The sequence below is a fragment of the Cornus florida genome, unplaced genomic scaffold (assembly GCF_030987335.1).
Source record: "Cornus florida cultivar Cherokee Brave unplaced genomic scaffold, ASM3098733v1 CherokeeBrave_3.0.0_Hap2_Chr10, whole genome shotgun sequence".
NCBI classification, from domain to species: domain Eukaryota; kingdom Viridiplantae; phylum Streptophyta; class Magnoliopsida; order Cornales; family Cornaceae; genus Cornus; species Cornus florida.
This window is the reverse complement of record NW_026775580.1, coordinates 50,043,148-50,058,845: the sequence shown is the minus strand read 5'-3', so window position 1 is coordinate 50,058,845 and position 15,698 is coordinate 50,043,148. Positions and strand designations below refer to the sequence as shown.

The following is a 15,698-nucleotide window of genomic DNA, read 5'->3' as shown; positions in this document are numbered from 1 at the left end:
CTGTAAACATGAGAAATCTCCTTTTTAGTAGCATTACAGGATGGATCAATTATTCTAGGTTGGCTATAAGCCTTGGTTTCCACTTTGGAACCACTGTCAGGGTCAATCCTTTTTAGAATTAAATGTTCAGTGGGAGGATGGACAGAGTGAAAAACCTTATCTTCAGATGTGGTCCATGGTTTGAGAAAATCATCCAATATGTTTATATTAACAAGAGAATGATTGGTCATATAAAACCAAGAAACAAAAGGTATAACTATTTTGCGTTCTTGGAGAAAGTCATAAAATTGAGTTTTAAAAAGCTGTAGTTGATTTTGATCAAAAGCTTTAAAATACCAATTTCTGAATTCTTTATATTGATCCTGTTGAAATTCAGTATTAATGGCAATTCTATCTGGGACAAAATCCATTAAAACTAATATTCATGAGGGTCATTTATGTCTGCAGGATCATCAAATTGATCCTTGACAGATTCATTTCCGATTCCCATTTCAGATGGAGTTGGGCTGAATTCAATTCCAAATTGGCGACGAGACATACCTATTGGTGCTTTCTCGTAGACTCCTCTTGGAATTTGATTCTGAGATTGCTGTATTCCTTTCAGCTTTAGTTGATTTGGACCAATGACTTCAGGAAGATCTTCCTTTCTGTAATCCGACGAAATCGAATGGCGAGAAGGAGGACAAGAAACATGATAAGGAAGATGACTTCCTTTAGATGATGTAGATCGAGGTAGATCTAATGATTTTCTAAAATTCAGAAAAACATCACCATCTTGGTCCTGAATAACACAGTCTAAGCTATGATTAGCAATTGGCTGTGCTGGAACGGCATTAGAAATCGTCCAGTGTTCAGGAAATGTTATCTCACTCCAAGGAATCATCCTTTTTGTGGCAACATTTGATGTGTACATGTTGGTATCCCATAACGCTGTTACTCCTTTAGAGTCTTTGCGTATGGCATTGGGACACATAGTATCAAGTATTTTGTAATGGATGCGATAAATAACACTTATCACTTCCGATCCAGGTAAGTAATCATACCCATAGGTCTGAACCCGAAGACTAACTGCCTCATGGATATTTTTATCTGTTAAAGATAAATTCAGACTAGGATAGACATTGAAATAAACCGGTCCATGACATAGACTGGTTTCCAGTGCACCCATCAAGGAAGGGTGAAATTTCAGACATCTAGCATCCCGAAGGGTTGCTTGAATACAAGCATCCATACCTAACAAGGTTAAAGGTTTAAAAGCAATTTGAATTAAACCTATATGGATGTATTTATATTTGTGCATGTGCCTCTGAAGGTCACGGAAAGACAATAACTTAATTATTGTATCTTTTGTGCTTAATTGCATGGTCTGTTCCATGGTCTTGACAGTCCATAGATCAGTTAAATTAAGCATTCCGATTTTGTAAATGCTCTTAGCACTTACTGGAGGGATAGTCCATCTGTTCAATTTATTTTGAACATTGGTCCATTCCACTAATTCAGTATTTTTTACCAGTTCTGAATCCTGGTTTTCCTGTACTCCAGAAGAGGAGGAAGATGGTTTTAACATGTCTGTTAAATATTGTTAATGCTTTAAGGTCTATAGAGTATAAATATTATAATATTATATAATGAACAGTAAGTTACTATTCTGTCGTCGTTCTGCTTAAGAGAGATTCAATTACTCGTCTGTCAACGATTTACTGGAAACAGTACCCTGTGCAGCAATCTAATGCAAAAACGGGTTAAACATTCCATCGCGACTTTTGGACGACCCATAATTGAATCAAGTTTAAACATAAGTTAGACAGAATAATATTCATATTGTTCATGACATAATTACTATAATAATCATCCTACTAGTACCTAAAAGCATTAACAATAAAGAGTTAAGCCATCATGGCTCTGATACCAAATAATAATAATAGGATCGATCGATAATAATAATTTCCATATTTGGAACATGTTGCCGATCCGCTCAACACACCTTCTAAAGGAAGTAGCAGTACACAACAAAAACAACAGAAACCAACCATGAAAGAGGTTCTTGAACAAGAAACTCCATGGATACCTAATCAAAGGTATATTCAAACAGTATTGGTACTGGATTCTCAAGATGAGCAATGGATGCCAGATCCTTGGGAAGTAAAATCTAGATATTTCCAAACTCAACAATATGCTGCACCAGATGGTCGCCATAGATATATCTATGAAGCCATTCTTACTGAAACTTCCTCTGTGGAGATCAACCACACGAAGCAATTTCCGAATTCCAAAGATAGTCCTCTTACTTATAGTAAAGCTATCTTTAAGAGGCTTATACGGCCTAGTGACTGGGGATTAAATCCCAATTTTCCAAGGAAAATATCCTATGGTCACAGTTATAATTATTGGGATTATATCTCAGCTTGGACGTATTCGTTCTTTTATCAAAATCCGAAGCATAAGCATTCTTGGTTCTTCAAGATATGCCCCCAATCAGTTAAGACTGATTTCCCAAACTGGGTTATACCCTGGTGGGCTATATTTGGCCATGATCTGGATATGTTGCCCGAATCAGTCAAACAATTATACTTGCCATGGCAACAATTTCATCCTCAATTACGGGGACAGGATAATATTCCTGTAGGGAAATCCACCCTATTGTTCTTTACTGAATTTGGAATCCCTTGGATTTGGAAATGGGATTTCCAATGTGGTTATACCACTGATAAGTTACCAGTCCTTCAGAGGATCTTTTATTACCGATGGTGGTCAGGCATGACTCAAGATCCTATCCAAGCCCTCCTCCATCAGATCAGAAAGAAAACACTGGAATATATGGATAAGATTCCAAAGTTAACTATTCCAGAACCCGAAATCTTTAACCCATTTGAACTTGTTAAAGATATGATCAGAAAACAACAACCATTAATTACCGAAGCTGATTTAATGGTTAAATGCATGGATTTTATGAGGACCAAATTTGTTAAATCTTTTGATTCCTCCACACCTACAGTACGAGATGATGCATCCATGGTGTCAGTCTCTAGCCAGACCAGTCAAGAAGGTAATCAGTTTTCCTGTCTCGCTGGTTATGCTCAAGATCCCGATGAAGATCTTATTTCTGAAGATGAGCCTACAGTAGCCGACTATTGGGACTATCTTACCAGTCACTTGAAGGAAAAGATGAATCCACCTAAAAAGTAAAGATTCCTCTTATCCTGCCGACAGAAGAAGCCAAAGAACTTTTCCCAAAAATCTTTGGTTCTACAGTATTTCCTTCATCAGATATCCCCTTTTCATCCGATAAGGAGACAGAACTTAGTGGTGGGCCGACCGACTGCATTATTCCAGCACACGATCCCATGCACTATGCGGACTTCAAAATGTTAATTTCAAGTCCATTTTATGTATAAATAGAGGGCAAAGTTTCCCTTCAATGTATCTTTAAAATTTCCTTTTCTCTCTTTTGTAATATTTCTCTGTACCAGCTTGGAAGTTCAATAAAGAAGGTTTTCTGTAAGTCTGTTTACATTATTCATAGTTCTTATTATTGTCAATAGTTCTATTGGAAATTATTATTATCGATCGATCCTATTATTATTATATAATATAAAATTCAATTAATATTATTTAAAATAATCAAATAAATATCGAAAAAGTTTTGGCCTTCAGTTTCAAGTCGTTGTCATGCATGCATACCGCATAGAAATTCGGCCTTTCAACACAAATCTCAGACCTACTTGCCGGCTCAACCGCTAAGCCAATTAGACAGTGCCTAAGGCCCACAAAAAAAATCTGATTATAGTCTCTTTTTTAAGTAGCCCTAGGTTTTTAGACAATTAATTAATAAATCATCCTATTCTCAAAGATTTATTATTGGGTAGTGCTATGGGGGAAAATTCCTCTCCGGACACCCTCCAGTTGCTGACATGGCAGGTTAGTAAAAAAAGTATTTTCTTTACTTATGTATGTACTATTACGTATGTATGTGTACAAGAGGTTTTTACAGTTCTGTACGAATACGAGGTTAAATTTCCCTCCAAAAAGGTTTATGCTTTTCCTCCCAAATTCTCAGATGTGATTCTCCCCAAAAGTAAAATGTTTATTCTCATATTTTGTATTATTATTTGTGTCTGAAACTATGCCCTCTCTCCCTCTGAAATTGAAGTCTTGAAGGATCCAGTGAGTGACTAATATTCCGATGGCTGATCAACAATCCAGCCAAAGGTGAAGCTTTTGAAAGGGTCTCTCTCCCTCGGTCGAGGTTCGTACAGCTGTTTGTCCCTCTGAAATTGAAGTAAGTAGAATCTGGCGAAAGACGCTTCGTTCACGTCTCTCTTCCTTTGAAATTCAACTCTCCTTCTGAAATTAAAGCTTCGTTCAGGCCTGTCTCCCTTTGTCTCCCCAAAAATAAATGTTGATAAATATATACTTCATGTAACATTTAAGATATAACAAATTTTATACTAATATGTCATGAGATAATTAACAATATGCTAAGAAATCATTAATTAAATATGCAACTCTATATTTAATTAAATATGCAAAATAAAGCAATAAAATAATAATAATAAATAAAGAACCTGGACCTACTATGTCTATAAGACAGATTCGCCCCGCTATGGTGCTAACGGACTCAGTGGCGTCTATCTCTCAGGATACAACGGTCTACATCCACCAGTAGCAGCACTACAAACTCGTGGATACGGCGAACCTTCTCCATGTAATACTCTCTCTGACTCAAAAATGCATCTATACTATATAAATGTTAAATTGGATGCAATCCAAACCAAATGGTTCAGACCAATCTTAATATAGCTCGATGAAATTGGATTAGGGTCTAAGTGGTTCGGACCACTTAACCTATGGTTTGAACCCATTTGGGTTGGGTTCAAGTCTAGAGAGGGAGATAGAAGAAAATGAAAATGAATGATTTGCAAATGATCCAAGGGGGGTATTTATAGGTAACAAGGTGCCTTTTTGGGTGGGTGTGTCTCTTCACACTACAAGAAAAATGGTCTTTTACGACGTAGTATCTATGGCATTTTTTTGTTTTACCCCGTCATAACTACCTTCTATGGGGTTTTTAAAAGAAAACCCGTAATTGTTACATATAGGGACACATTTTCACGACGATTTAGCAAAATCCTCGTAGAAAATCATTTTTATGGTGTATTAAAAACCTCGTAAATATGTAAATACATTTACGACATATTTGTATACCTTTAACGGAAAAAATGTTCCTCGTTGAAAATTTCACATTTAAGGCATATTTTTTGCCCCGTAAATAAGCAGCCCCAAAATTTTCCTCCTCGACGCCAAAATTTTCCACTCCCGCACAATAAAAATCACTCAAAAAAAAAAAAAAAACAAAAACTAAACTTTAAGAGATATCACTTCGTCCTCAGACCCATTCACATTCGGAGACCCAGACACATTAGGAACCCTCTTTCCCTTGGTGCAGTTCCCAGATTAGATCCACACAGCCAGCATGTTTATGCTTCTTCTCTTCATGGTTGCTTTTGTTCAATCTTAGAGTTCTGATTCGCGCTTCTCTTCGTGGTTGCTTTTGTTCAATGTTGGAGTTTTCGGCCAAATCGCGTTGTCGGGTAAGCTTCACCATCCCAAATTTGGAGCAATCAGAGGTGAAATTTCTCTCTCGCTAATCTCTGTTTAGTTCTCTCTGTCATCAGTACACTCTTACCACTAACCCAAAAAACTCTCATCCCTTTCTTTCTCGGAATCCATCAAAGCCCATAACCCTCCCTCAATTAAATCTGTCTTCGTTCATTAATTGAAAGCCCTAATCCAACCTCTCTCTTAGATCGATTCTAGGGTTCGAAACTTGTTGATTGATTCTAACGTTCGCTTGTTCTGATTTTAGGAACCTTGTTCAGACTCACACATTGGTGAGGAAATCAGAAAGTAATGGATCTTAGGAAGAGATGGAGTGACGGAGATCAGTGGCTAAAGTCGGGCAATGGGCAGCAAAAAAGATTGCGTATGTGCATGATCAAACATCACAGAAAAAGATTCGCGCATTGGTGAGGAAATCGGTGACTGTGTATAAAATTATACAGATAAACCCTATTTCCATCCACCTATGTTCCATCTGATTCTTTTCTTCTATCTCTCTTCATCATTTTCTTCCATGAATTTTTTTTTTAAACTGATTGGAAGATATCTGACTCTTAAATCTTAGCTTAGGCTTAGCTTTAGGGTTTTGTTATTTTATTTTTCTTTATCTTTGTTAATTAATTTGTTTCCTTTTTTGTTTCATTTTGCGTTTATTGTTATTTGGTGAATTAAGAGAGGGGGTGTTGTTGATCAGTCTACTGTTGGTAGGATCAACAAGGTCTTGCAACACCTCTGAGGTATCTCTCTTTGTACTCTCACCTTTTCTCTCGCTCTCTCTCTCTATATATATGTCGTAATTCTTAGTTTTTTCTAGGGTTTTATTTCCCCTTTCATTGGCTGGTTTTAAGGTCTAATTTATTGAATCTGCACTCTTAATTCTGCCTTTTTAATTAAGACTTTTCTAACCTAATTTATGCACCATGTTAATGTATGTTGCCCTGATGCAGAGATGATGGAGGACAACTTGTCCGCACAGAGAGATTAAGAACCAAAGATATAACACATAGAGTAGAACCCAAGAATTATTGGCAGGTACATTTTTTTTGTTGCAAAATTTGTGCAAACTGAACCTTTGTTTGGTTTCTTAGTTGTATTTTTAGTTGCTATATGTCCATGTCGTCAATGTATTGACTCAGTCTCTTTAATCCACCTATTCTGTCTATCTGAAATGGTGAAGTTGCTCTGTCATACTATATTAGATAGTATTTGCCTTCCATCTGTGTACTATAAAATCTTAGGGCAAATCATGAAATTGAATATAGCATTAATCAATTTTATTATTGCACATTTTTAATGCTTTTTTCTCATGCTCGAGGGGGTTCACGTTCCTTTAAGTGACCAATTTTGTGGTGTACAGGGAGTCACGTGCCTTATTGATTGTTAGTTTCAAGTTATATATATATACATATGGTGTTATATGATTAAATTCTATATACCTTTTTATTGTTTCTTGAGTTTCCATCAAGTGAACTGTTAGTTGGTATTAATTAGTTTAGTTTTTTGATGTTCTTTCATTCATTCGTTTAGTATATATCATGAACAATGAGCAGTGGTAAAGCAGATATTCTCAACATTCTTGGTTACAAGATTTTTTTATTTTTATTTTTATTTTTTTTAATGTAATACAATAATGTCATGGATAATGAATAGCTAGTCATGAAGAATTTATTGATAGAGAGATTAGAGAGGAGTGTGATAATAATACCATGTAGTAAATATTGCTAATTGGTAACATATTATATAGAGTTTAGTTTTCATATATATATAATGAAACTGATCATATATTCCTTTAAAGTATGTTGTATATGAGTTCATGGACAAGAAGCAGTGCTAATGCATATATATTATTTAGGAGTACTAATACACTATAAATAATATGTTACTACTAAATTCTAAGAAAATTACTACTATAGCATCTTCCTAGTTTGGTACAATAATTTCACTTTCATCTATCATGACCCTAATACCAATTTTATGAGGTTGGTCGCTCACAAGAACAAAATTCTTGATAGTTCCAGTTGCATTAATTTCAATTTGAATATGCAAGTTCCAGTTGCATTAATTGAAGAGATCGAGTACATAGAAACTTAAATAATTAAACTACACCACATATACCGTGAATTAATCAGCCTAACATATAATAATAATATTATTATTATTAATTATAATAACTTTACAATGTCTAAAGAAAATCAATTTATTACACACCAACTGTACGGCCCTTTCCCGACGCCTGGAAAAAAAATGGTCAAGTGTAGGGAATAATTTGGTTGATTCATACCATTTACATGAATCCTAGTTTTTTTATAATCCAATGATAGAGGCTAGTTTTTGTGTATTATATATACTGCACAGTGTATAAATCCATAGTATTATACATACGTAACAGATCTCTACTTCGTGGGGGCTATGTTTTATTCTCTTGCTCAAATCGCAATTACGTAGTATAGATTGTTCTCTATACTGGGACTATTATTTATTTATTTGTATTTTGAAAAAATGCCTATGGTTGATTGACGTATGAGTTCTGTGTTGTATATATGAGTTTGCTTAGCCTCACATTGTCATTTTATTATTATCCAGGAAAAAATAAGAGTAGCTTTGTATTTTCAGTAAGCAGCAATTCATTTCATTGACGGTATGAGTAAATCATCCCAGTATTGTCTTGTTCATCTAAACTTCGTCTTCCTTCTCAAATTCATGTTCTTCTTTGTATTACCCACAACTCTCTTTTATGAAACATCAACCCTAAATCCCCTACTCACCTCCCATATAGACCGAAGCACTTCCAAGTTCCAACCCATTCATTGTTCCTCTCATATGTATCAGAAGCATAGAAAGCAACACAGACGAAAGTCCTTGCCCATAGACGTTTTAGTGTAAGGTTCACTATATTTAGGCTTAACTTATAATGGGTTTCTGTTTTTTTTACTATTTTGTTAGTTTTAGTGGTTCGGAAGCTTACTATGTGGTAGATTCAAGTCATGAATTAATATTCTTTTCCTTGCACTATTAACTCTTTCTTTCCCCTTTTTCTTCTCCTTTTATTCTCCCATCTTCTTTAGGGTCATGTTTAATTGTTTGAAATGAATAGGTCGCTTAAGCTTCAGACTTCAGCGGACGAGGTGTGAATGTGTGATTTTTTTTTTCTAAGGACAGGGTGTGAGTGTAATTTACCCTTGAAACTACTTGCTTGCTTGGTATTTCATCTATGTATTACCCTCTCTAAACTTGTAGAGCTAATGCAAAGAATATAGATGAATGATCAAATTATTACTGGACACAAAACCAAGTTCGTTCTCAATTTTGTTGCCTCATCTTCTCTATAAGATATCTCCTTTTTCTTTCTAATGTTGAATCGTAGTTCTTTTAACTGATGGGACAAATTTCAACTTTATATGCTTCTGTATAAATGCTAATGTTGAATTTTTACTGGTTTTTACTTTGGGATATTTTTAAGTAGTTATTGGAGAAAGGGTGAGAAGTCTATTTCTAATATATTATAGAAGATACGAATTCCTTTTTCTTCCAAATGATAGTCAGTCTTACATCCATACCCTCTTTCTTGACGCATATTGTTTTATGCCAAACCTAACAGCTATATTTGTTCCTATGGCTTATCAGTGGAGCTTCCAAATTCCGAGGTGCCTGCAATGCGGTTTTTTCACTTGACGATGATCAGGCAGCTAGAGGGGTTGTAACTCACAGCAGGTTTGCTCTACGCTAATTAATACTTCATCTTTATTTTCATTGGCCGCCTTCTAATATTCTTGTTCACATCTTTCAAAATTAGTGGTAACCATGTTGCAACATTGTCTTTGGCTGCAAAACTACGCGGCATTCCAGCATATATTGTTGTACCAAAAATGCTCCAAAATGCAAAGTTGAGAATGTCATGCATTACGGTGGCCAAGTTATCTGGAGTGACGATGACGCCACTATGCAATCAAGAGAGGATACTGTTAACAAGGTGTTGCAAGAAACCGGTGCAGTTCTTGTTCATCCATATAATGATGGGCGGGTCATAAGGTACCATGAGTTATATGTTTTCTTTTTCTGCACTTGAAGGAACTTTGACTTTTAAGCATTCTAGATAGTCTTTGGTTTTGTACTAAAAATTCTGGACTACTTTGCCTTAATTGTATCACATTTGAGTTTTTCTTTCTAACCTTTATTTTTGATACTTTGTGGATAGATTTATAAAAAATAGAAACTTTGGAATATATATTGTGTTGAATTATAGGCCTGTGTCTTTAGTCCTTTAAAAATGCCTCAGATTAACCTGACTAGAATTGCTGAAAACAGTCTCCTACCTATGTCATGCCTTATGCCAATATACATGTGATTTGTTTTGAACCTTGAAACTTGTCTTGCTGTTAACCAAACAACAACCTATCTGACTCTGTGAAGTGTGAAATTAGCTTGATGGAATTAAAAGGAAAAAAGAGATTCCAAAATACTTTTGTCATGTAGAGAGCCATAGCAGCGAATAATGATATTAATTCCAAAGAAAGAGGGAATTCTTGCATGGATGCATGGATTACTGTTTCACCAGGAAATTTTATCATGGTGTGAGTTAAGCTAGTGTTCTAGCACTGTAGTCACCATAAGGTTATCAAAAGAAAATAACACTGCATGGTGGTGACTAGGAGAAAAAAGAAAACTTGTCATTGTGCATTCAGTTTGCTGGAATAATGTCAGTTTAGTGTACAAAAACGGGTTAAAACTGGTTTAGATTTAAATTAGCTAAGTAGAAAGATCTTCTCCATCCCACACTTGGCCCACATCTCATGGTTTAGAGAAATACTTCCAAGAAGTATGTGTCATGTTAATCTTGTGAGATCTATGTCTATGATTTTGTTGATTTATTTAATTTATCATTCTTACGTCCAAAGAAATTTTTCTCTAGGGGTAAGGTGTGCACGTGTGTTTGGGGGGTGGGGGGAGAGTTAATAACTGGGTGACGTGATATAGGGAAGCAAATGGTGATGCTTAAGGTAAAAATGTCAAATAAAGTAGTCCGAGCGGGTGAACTTAGCTTGTTTTCCTATATTGATTTTTATTTTTACTTTTTTATTTTTATATTTTATTTGACTTGGCAAGTAACTCACACACTTGCTCTGCCCCTATGGGTACTTGACTCTCAATTTCCAGTTTCAGAGGTGGTTTAGAAAATTGACACTCAAAAATTAACCAAATGGACTAGCAAAATTGGAACACCTAAAAGATCTCATTTGCTGCTGATTCTCTTTCATTCCTATAGTTTTCTCACTTCTGGAAAATAGAGACATTTTCTAGGCTTGACTCCTGTGTCAAGAATGCACCGAACATGCTGATTTTACATTTAAGAAATTGCATTGCCATTATCCTTCAAATCTATATGCCTTCTCAATTGAAACTCCAATATGTTTCACATTTGAGAGGTATTTATGCATGTAGAAACTATAAAAAATAAAAAAGGAAAATCTTGTGGCATGAGTATGAATACACTATGACATTGTTCAAATGTTTACGCAGGGGGCAGGGTACCATATCATTAGAGCTTTTGGAGCAAGCCCCACAAATATACATTATAATAGTTCCTATGTGGTTTGTTTAATGACTTCTAAGTATTAATTCATCTTTTCTATTCCTGCATCATCTTTATTACTAATTTGATGAGCTTTCCATTTTTTTCTGGTAAAAAAAATTTAGGCGGAGGTTTGATATCTGGGGTTGCATTGGCTGCCAAGTTTATCAACCCTGCTATTTGAGTTTTGGCTGCTGAACCAATGGAGCACCTACTTGCTTGGATTTTGTATCGTGGAAAATGAGGTGTTGTTTTTGACAAGTGCAGATTGAAACTCAATTGCTAGGAAATTGATTATTATTATAATTTTTTTTTGGCAAATGGATTTACTTCCTATTTTGGCACATTGATCAATCATGAATTATTGAATTGTAAAAATATTCTAAGTCTTTTGATATGTTTAATGTGGCATTTCAAGAGATTATTTTAGTTATGGTTATTGACATTAACATATAGAATTGTAACTATGAATGTATTGATATATTTTTGAATTAAATGATAGTTGAAAATTGAAGACAATTGTAGGTTGTGTGAATGATTAGATAGCATTTAAGGGTAATGTTTTATAATTTTTTTTTTAAAAAAAGTTATGTTATTTACGGGTAGTTAAAATTCGCCGTAGAAAACTTTTCTACGGCATATGTCAGCACCTTGTGAGATTATTTACGGGTAGTTAAAATCGTCGTAGAAAAATTTTTTACGGCATGTGTTGGTGCCTCGTGAGATTATTTACGGGTAGTTACAATTCGCCGTAGAAAACTTTTCTATGGCATGCTTCGGTACCTCGTAAGTTAATTATTAACGGGTAAATATCCATGTTGTAAATAAATTTAAGTATTTACGGAACCCTTATACACGAGGGCCTACAATACGCCGTGAATAACTTTTCACGGCGCTTTTGACTCCTCGTAGAAGCCCTTTTTTCTTGTAGTGTCATCATTGGACATAACCATTTATATGCGTCTCTTCACACTGGACACATTCACTATAATTGGTTGCAATGGTTCACATGGTGTCTGTTCACCAATAGACACATTCACTCGAATAGGTTGCAATGGTTCACATAAATAATTATGTCTGTTGGTTTTGAGTTGCAACCCTTTAGAAACAGATACAACTCTCTGAAAAACAGATGCAACCCTTTGAAAAACAGATGCAACCCTTGGAAAAAAAAACTAACTTTTAATTTAAATTCAAAAACCAACCACCCATTTAAATAAGCCCAGCCCAAAATTAAAGGTCCAATCTAAGATTCCATTTAGTAAAAAGAATAATTAGACTTTACAATTAGGTCCAAGCACAAGCCCAAATTTGGCTTATTTAAATTTCAATTGGTTTCAACATTGATCGACGAGTCGATTATAATTTATAGATCAACCCTTTTGCAATAGCACAAATCATTGTAAAATAGGACTATTGGTCGGGTAAGTCGAACCACTGGAACTGCTAGTTTATGGCAACTTAGGTGTCTAGAGTCATTTTTAGAATAATAAAGGGGGTTATAGAGGATTTGTTGGATTGTCACTAATTTTATGAATTGAAAAGTGCATAAAATATTAATGCTAAGAAGTAAAGAGGCAAAGACAATTAAAAAGGGAACTAGGGAAGTGAATCCGCACTAAACCCTAAACGCATGCTAGATCAAGACTAAATTGGGGATAGACAATATAAATGATGGTCAAGAATTATATAGCAACGCATGGTTGCCCTATAATCATTAAGAAGTTCATTAAATCAAAACAAGAATGATCCATCAAAAGTTTATACATTCGAACTACCTAAACTAGGGTGTAGCATCAAACATACTATCTTAAGCAAAAGATTATCAAGCCTTTAATCAAATGATAAAGCACATAAAGTTAGGAATCAAGTATAAACCATCAAAAGAAATACCTAAGCAATGGACTATCAAGTTTCTCTATCAACATGCCATGAAAACCATTCATAATCTTATTTCCATTGTCAGCATGAAAATGCAAGCATTATGATTAATTTAAGAAACCATCTAAGATAAGATAATTGACTTACAACAATCATTTATAAACATTAGAATTCATTACAAGAGGTAATATGCTCTAGATTATGAAAAGACCAAAAATTATACATTATTATCCCCAAAATAAAGCTTAAGCTAGAACATGATTACAAGGGAAGGCTTCATCACCTCCCTAGATGGAGGTTTAGTTACCCATCATTGCAAGGAATGAAGAGGAAGAAGCAAGTCCACCCTCCATTTTTGCAACTCAAGGAAGCTAGAACCCAAGACCTCAAGAACACCTCTCTTCCTCTCTAGAACTTAGCTAAAATGTGAGATATCTCCAAAATAATGAGCTTCCCCCTCTATATACACTCAAAACCTACTCCCCATACTCAAAATCCCGAGCTCCCCCCTCTGCATGAAGCTAGACCACACAAAGAAGGATAAGGGGACCAAAATGCTGAAAATCAAGGGCAGTTGAATTGCCTGCTGCAGTTTTGCGGGCACCCGCGGGGGCTTGGGTTAGCGAGGGCAATGCTGGAGTGTTTGGCGGGCGCCCGTGGTGGCTCGTGGGGGCTTCCGAGGGGAGCTGAGGAATGGCCCGCGAAAGCTGGCAGAGAGGAGAGGGGATTGGCGGGCGCCCGCGGGAGCTTGCCATTTGCAACTTTGACCATACTTCTTGCAAGCTTCATCAAACTGGATCGTGGACTTGTTTCCATCTCAGAAGCACAATGAGCACTAAGCCGTGGCTTCGCAAAAACTGCAACATAAAAGGTTCGGTCCAAAAGATGACTCCCCGGCACGACACACGTGTTTCAACACAAGTGATGTCAAAACCGCTTCTTTGATCATTCTCAGAAAAAATACCTGAAATCAGAAAGAAATACACAAATGAATAAAAATTGTACATTATCCTAATAATGGACTTAACTAATGCAAGAAAGGGCGCTTGAATATGTAATATTCGGCGCTTATCACACCACCAAACTTACATTTTGCTAGTCCCTTAGCAAAAACAAAATAAAGAGCTTAATGAAAATGATGACCAATAAAATGCTAACACATGCATTGTGATGGCCCAAGGTTTTTCAACCCGGTGCGTCAGTGATGAACCGAAAGATGACCTGATAACGGATCCGAATTACGGAAGCAAAAGATGAAACGACATCCCTAGGGACACAACATGTCTCTAGGACACCAAAGAGACCCTCAATGAGATCATGGAACCCAAAGAAAACAAATGCAGAAACAAGATTTCAAAAATGGACAAAAGGAACCCAAGGGTAAAATGGTCATTTCCATCCTAAAAGTGAGTACTACCAAGCACACCGTTGGAAATACAATGAAAAATAAATGAATTTAGACTCAAGAATCACTTGATTCGGAGTCCGGACGGCAAAGATATCAAGTCTTGAAGTCGAAGGAAGAAAAGCCCTATCCCGGTTCGAGCCAAAAACTGAAACCCCTCCACTAAAACTTGAATAACATGAGCTAACAAAGGAATCTGAAACTCTAATTGGTACCATTGGAAAGCTTATTTTGATGCGGTCAGTTTAGACTCAAGAACGGACCAATTCGGAGTTAAAACGAGGAAGATATGAAAACTTGTTAGAGGTGCAGTGCTGAACCAAGACACACAAACACACCCTATGAACAGTACTTCAAGCGCTCGAACTAGGACTTTGAGTGCTCGAACAGTACATGCCCAAGGCCAAAACTTTCTGTCCAAACTTCGAGCGCTCGAACTCCCTTTTAGAGCGCTCGAACTCTTGTAGCTGCACCTGAAATGCAACCTTGAAATGCAATTTTGAGGACTTTCTAGGTCTTTTTTTGGAAAAAAGTTATGAAGTAACCCCCCTTAAAATCATGTTTTCTGGTCAACCATATTAAGACCAACATTTATTTTTCAAGTGAAATACCAAAAATGCCCTTGAGGTCTGATTTAACAAAAATATGCAAATGAATGCTACTCTAAGTGTTCATTTCATCAAGAATGGTGTTATGTGCCAAAGTGAACATGCACACATATGTAAAATGAGTAAATACACGTGTTCCAATAGCTCATGGTCACATAACATGTCATATACAACATACAACCTGTCAAACCTCGAATTCTCATCATTTCATAAGACAACTATGGGATTAAACTAGCATACATGTGATATAAATGTATATGGCACTTGGCCTCATGTTATACATACAAAACAAGCATCAAAGAGAGTACTTAGATACACATTACATGAAGGAAGCCATCTTAGCTTTTAAAATACCATACATCCATGGTATACAAAAGTATTGCATCCAAAAGATAAAACATGCTAAACAAGTGCATGCTAATATACAAAAATGCTTCAACTAGCTCAAAAGCTTCTAAGGATGATGAGCATCCATGAACATGGTCTTTTTACCTGAAAAATAACCCAAACCACTAGGGTGAGTAATCAAGTTACTCGTAGGAGAAGCATATGCGTATACCCTAAAGTTTCAATATCATTGTGAGATCAATATAGACGAATACAAGGGAGCATTCCA

The 15,698-nt window shown here is 35.8% G+C and overlaps 1 long non-coding RNA gene across 6 annotated transcripts; it reads left to right on the top strand.

Moving 5' to 3' along the window:
* Positions 1-5,154: 5,154 nt before the first annotated feature.
* Positions 5,155-11,542, top strand: LOC132278819 (uncharacterized). Of its 6 annotated transcripts, XR_009471133.1 has the most exons (8): positions 5,164-5,627; positions 5,867-6,026; positions 6,293-6,356; positions 6,567-6,651; positions 9,244-9,330; positions 9,413-9,648; positions 11,137-11,208; positions 11,314-11,542. It is a non-coding gene; the product is annotated as an uncharacterized LOC132278819 (long non-coding RNA). The 6 variants fall into 6 exon arrangements; XR_009471132.1 differs by having other exon boundaries at positions 5,155-5,627; positions 9,218-9,330; positions 11,137-11,542; XR_009471134.1 differs by having other exon boundaries at positions 5,168-5,627; positions 9,466-9,648; positions 11,137-11,542.
* The last annotated feature ends 4,156 nt before the right edge of the window (positions 11,543-15,698 follow it).